Raw genomic sequence first — 5,573 nt, forward strand, 5'->3', positions numbered from 1 at the left:
GTGTGCTACTTGTTGCGGGACAGTCGGTTTTTCTCGGGTACGTGGAGTGGCGTTACTGCATTGTTTCTTTTTCGTCATCATCATCATCTGAAGGTGCGTACATAGACCGCGAAAGCCATAGTAGCGAAGGCGCAAAGCAGACGTGTCCAATAAATGGTTACTGTTTCTCGAAATGCCGCTAAAAGCTTCCTTAAGTGATTGCACAACCATAAATATTTCCATAACGTTTTTTTTTATTTTAAAGTTTGCCTATTAAGTGCGAAACAATGGTATTTGTGCTGCTCAAAACTAAGCCAATAGGAGAAAGAGCCATCACTTATATTGGATAAATCTCACACTGACATGCTGTTTCACTATCTTTTTGTAATTTGTCGTCACAATATTCAATCTAAGGACATTATTTACAGTAGAACAACGTTTATCTTTGCATTAGTTTTGGCCACGGTGGTTTTGACCAAAAGTTGTGGTTCGGTAGTTCACCGGACCATGATGCCTTGAGCGCCCATGGTGGCTGAACTGGCCGTCTGGAAACTCCATGTAAACTCCCATAGACGGCAGCAGAGCTTTCCCTCTATAGCTATGGCTTGCCAACTCTATGACTTGCCAGCGGCAGCAGTATTGCCAATTTAGCGGTTTTTCGGCTAAATTTAGCAAGTTTTTACACTATTTAGCGGGCGAAAACCTTGTACTGCGGGAGACAGAATTTTTAGCGGTTTTTAAGCCTTTCTGGCGATTTTTTTGGTGGGTTTTGGTAGTTCTATATATTTTCTTTCTGAACCGCAAACGTGCCTTAAAATTTTAGTCACTTCTGCGAGAAAACGTCACCATGTGAGCGCATGACGTCGCTGAGATGCCGCTATGCTACAGTGGGGAACATTGAAACACACCATGACTTGACTGCTGCGGCACTTTTGAAAACTGTGCGTTTGAACCTAATCCTCGAACATGCAGGGTAAATGCTGCTCAAACTACGAACTGCCACCAAATGTAGTTCAAAAGATCGGCACGATGGAGGCGTACGCTGACAACAGCACTGGAAGTCCACCTGTACCTGGTACCAGCGGTACGAGTAGTCAGTCGTTTGCAGATGAAACAGACATCTTTCTGTGATTGTGCCTGCAGTCAGGCAGGACGTCCTCGGCAGTGTCTAGTCAGTACTTTCCATTTCACAAACTTAAAAAAAAAGACTAGTTTTTATAACTTTAATATATTCAATGGTTTATAGTAGAAAAAAAGTGCGTTCTTTCTTTTTACATTAGTTATACTTGTTTACAAACTGAATAAAATGTACAAAAATGAACTTTTTGGCACATAAATACATTAAGCGGGTTTTAGCGGGTTTTGAGAGTTCCTGTTGCGGGATTTTTATTTTTAAGTTGGCAACACTGATTCGGCAGTGCTCCATTTTGGAATTCAGTGTTAGAAGGGAAGTGTGCCTGTCCGCCTAGCTCAGAGACTGTGCTTAGAATGGATTCAAGTGGGAACGCTTCCTCGCGAACGAAAGCCAGCGGCGTCGCTTCTGGACCAGCGGTCACACCGCTGAGGCAAACTCGAAACGCCGAACAAGCGTCGGACAAGCACCGCCCTGACGGTGCGACTTCTCAACACGACAATCTGTCAGGGAAAAGCATGCCATCCTTCGTGCTCAAGAGTACCCTGTCTCCTGAAGCTCCCGTGTTTGTTCCGAGGCACCTCAGAGTCCCTCTGCCAAAGGAAGTTGCCAAGCCGTGCCCACTTTCACCTCAGTCGCAGGATGCCAACCAGTATGCAATGCTGGAGCTCATGAGCTTCATTGAGGACGTAACGCTGTGTCCTGCGGAGTTTGACTCTAAAATCGAGGATTTGACAAGCATACTGAGTGGCATTACGGATGCAAGCGGCCTGTCTCAGGTTGTCGACACCATCTTCGAGCAGGGCTTGAAGGAAGCCAACTTTAGGTATAGCGGGGCACGCTTGTGCAACCACTTGGCGAGTAACCTTCACATTCGTGGCGTGGAGGATTTCACAAGCCTGCTCCTGGACCGGTGTCACAAAGAGTACGTCAAGCAGAATGACTTGGGGTCCGGTAACTTAATTGATGCCTATCTATGTGGGCTACTCCTCTTTATTGCCGAGCTCTTCTCGCAGATGGCGTTCTTGCGAGAAGACAGCTCGTACAAGGTGAAGCACCTGGCAGCCTTCATTCCCAACATGATGCACGCTCTGCTGCAGTCCCTCACCAAGGAAAATATCAAGAGTACCATCGAGGTGCTGAAGCTCATTGGTGCCTACCTGGAGGACTATGAGAAAGTTGGGTCGGCTTCAGAGGCTTCAGCCGACAGTAGCGCCCTCGACAGCGTGTTGATCTCTCTAAAGAAGGCCGTCGACCCGACCGCGGCGTTGATGGTCCGGAAAGTCCTCGAGCTCCGCGAGAGGAACTAGGGCCGCTCTTCGTCATCTTTGAGCTCCCCGTCGGCTGGCCCAGGCGAAGACAGCCTTCCCATTACGTGCGGCTCCGACGGTGTTCCAGTGTCCAATGAAGAGGAGAGGTTTTTCCATGAACTTCTCCTCACAGAACAGATGGGGAACCTCAACGTGTCTGATGGAAGCAGATACTCCAACAACTGCTGCAATGACGACATGGATGATGAAATCGCAGCAACCTACGCAGAATTCCTCAAGGAGTCGGGACAATGAAGCACTCTCCATGTCTGCAAGGGGCAAGGGGGCGGGGACCAGGGTGGGCTGGCCGAGAATTGCGAAGATGGGGAAAGTGTTGGGGAGGACAGTGCCCGGTGTTTTCTTAAGTGTTCATTTATTTCTTGTTGTTCTCCTTATGTTTGAGTGAATTTGGAGTGGGGAACAGTGTGGTGAAACTTTGCGCTTTCATATTTTTTAAGTAGGCCGGGTTGGGCCTCTTTCAGTTACCTCAAGTTTGCTTTATTTCTTTCACTTAACTTTTTCTCTCTTTCACCATGGTGTCATGACACGATTCAGGTCATTTGAATATAATTCCGAAGCAACCTTGTACATTATTGATGCACAAAGTGCGGATTTTTGGACGAGGACTAATAAAAACAAGCCCCCATTTCGCAAAAAAAATTAAACACGCAACTGTGGAATTACAATAGGTATGAAGTGGTGCGAGATATTTGGAAAGGGGTGATGGTTCCTAGTCTAACTTTTGCCAATGCAGTCCTGTGTATGAGACCGGAGGCCCGAGCTCCGAGCACTGTTGGAAATTAAGCAGCGCGGGGTGGGTAGGCTTTCTACCTCACGGTCGCCACCGCGTGATCTTAGTAAGCTGCGCATGCGTGAGAGGAAAGAAGGTAGGCGAGGAGGACTTGTTTGTATTCTGGCGGATGTGACGTAATACATTGTTATTTTTGTTTTTTGCTTGCGTGTGCTCTCGGACCCAGAGGATTTTTTAATTTTTTTTTTGTCGCCGCCCCCGCAGCCGCTGGTGCTTTTTTTTCCCCCCTTTTCAATTTTGGCGCGCAGTGGCACAAGCAAGCGGGAGGCTTGTTCGCGCCGCGTTATTTCAGATTGATCGGACTGGAATGTATTCTACAAAATAGACTGGGCGGCACCCATCCTTGCAGGTTTCTCCAGACTTTCGTAAGTTCTGCGAAAATGCAGCGCAAAACACTTACGGCGGCATCCCGTCCTTCCTTCGCCAATTTAGAGCTTACGGTGCTTATGGCGCCGCTCTGCTCACGCTACAGCTTGTCTGGAAAGTTTTCTGCATCGATGCGCTATTGCTAAGTGATCTCAATTCTTTTTGTGGCATCTTTCTGCGAGTCGGTGGCTTCAAGTGAAGCGTAGAGGATCTACGCAGCTCTTTTCCGTGCGCCAGGAAGCAGTCCCTTCAATACCCGTGCTTCGATCGGTCGCCGGCGGCCGATTTTCAAGTGGGCCTCGGTTTTGCTCCCGAATAGCCCGTCTTAGCAAAAGCAACCATTTCGATTTTTTGTTTCAGTATGTGCCGAAATAATCTTGCTGCACAGCGATTTTGGGATCTTGGCTACTTCGCAGCTTCTGCTCATGGGCTCTCCTGCACCATGAATGCCTTAGGCCTCATGAAAGGTGGGTACAAAATGCGTGCTGGCAAAAACAGGTTGCTCCACAAGAGCACTACTATATGAAGTCGAAGTGACCTTATTTATGAAGCTGGCACTGGGCATGCATTTCGGTCAGCACCGTCACAGCCAAAGTAGTAGAAAAGGGTGGAGGGGGGTGGGGGTGCCAGTACATATCTGCCAGATTGTTCTAACCACTAGATAGGACTAACCCGGTCATACGACTGCAATTGTATAATATTTTAGCTAACCGTGATGATGTTAATATTGACATTTTTGCGTCAACTCTAGGTGAATTCAAATTCTGTTTTTAGTTATGACTGTATATTGTCTTGTGTACCATACAAGGTAATTGCTGTTCATGGGCACGGTAAATAAGTGTTTCAATGTTCACCAGCAAATCTACTCAGTAACAGTGCTATTTCTGTGGCCATTATATAGATCCTTTTTGTATTCCTGACTAGAGCGGGTGAAATCGCTTCTTTCAGCTGTAGCGCGTTAACAAAATAAATGCTGGTGCATATTTTCCAGTAGCTGTCAAATACAGTGAGAGGGCATTCAGGTGCACAAGGTGGGACTAGGCTGAGCCAGTCTGTTCCATATGCAGATACTAGTGCCCACGTAGGCCTGTCATGATAGGAAATAGAATTCTATAATTGCTCGAAGAGCTTTCGAGTAGCATGTTTTGATGGGCTAGCTGGCACAACACTACAGTGTGGTTTGGCTGTGCGAACAGGCCAAGGACGAAAGGAAGCGCATGGAAATGCCAAGTTTGTTTTATCATTTCTTCATCTCCGTGCTTCTTCAGTTTACAGTGCCTAATCATATTCACGCTTTCCTATATGTTATCTTGCAAGCAGCAACTGCACTGCTGACACTAGGGGCAAATTTTATTTGCTCTTTTTGGTTGAGGCCAATTTATTTTACTGATAGAACATTAAATGTTTCCATGTGAGTGCCAAGTGACAGCTACTAGCATTACACTTTCCTTCTCTGTTGCAGCGGGATCATTCATGTCTTGCCTTTCCCAGGAGCCGGCATTTATAGCATTGTTCTGATTTCCAGGCCCTTCCCTGTCTGGTGCGTGTGCTGAAATAGGAATCCCTTGGAGGCGATTTGCAACCTTTGTCCATCATCTTGATCTCGTCTCCACATAGGTAATAGCCACTGCAGTGGCTCAGGATTAGGGTGCTCAATTGTTAAACCCAAGGACACAAGATGAAATCCTGGTTGCGGCAGTCCCTTTACAATGGAGGCGAAAAGCAATGCCGTGAACTGTGCGATGTTGGCACACATTTAAAGACAAGGTTGTTGAATTTTTTGGAGGCCTTCACTAAAGCATGTATTTATGTCCCATTAATATGGAAACTGTCTGTCCGGCCAATTGATAGGGAGAAAATCTAATGAGGTCATTGAGAGCATATTTACCACGGTAGCAGGGGTGGATCCAGGTGACTACTCTGTTTAGGGGGGGGGGGGGGCACAGCTAGTATTATTGCGACATATCTGTAGTGC

General features: G+C 46.9%; 1 pseudogene; it reads left to right on the forward strand.

Annotated features, from left to right (window-relative positions):
• The first annotated feature begins 1,467 nt into the window (after positions 1–1,467).
• LOC146183646 (polyadenylate-binding protein-interacting protein 1-like) lies at positions 1,468–2,942 on the forward strand (annotated as a pseudogene).
• Positions 2,943–5,573: the final 2,631 nt, after the last annotated feature.

The sequence above is a fragment of the Amblyomma maculatum genome, chromosome 7, assembly GCF_055883805.1.
Source record: "Amblyomma maculatum isolate TAMU_Amacu chromosome 7, ASM5588380v1, whole genome shotgun sequence".
Lineage (NCBI taxonomy): Eukaryota > Metazoa > Arthropoda > Arachnida > Ixodida > Ixodidae > Amblyomma > Amblyomma maculatum.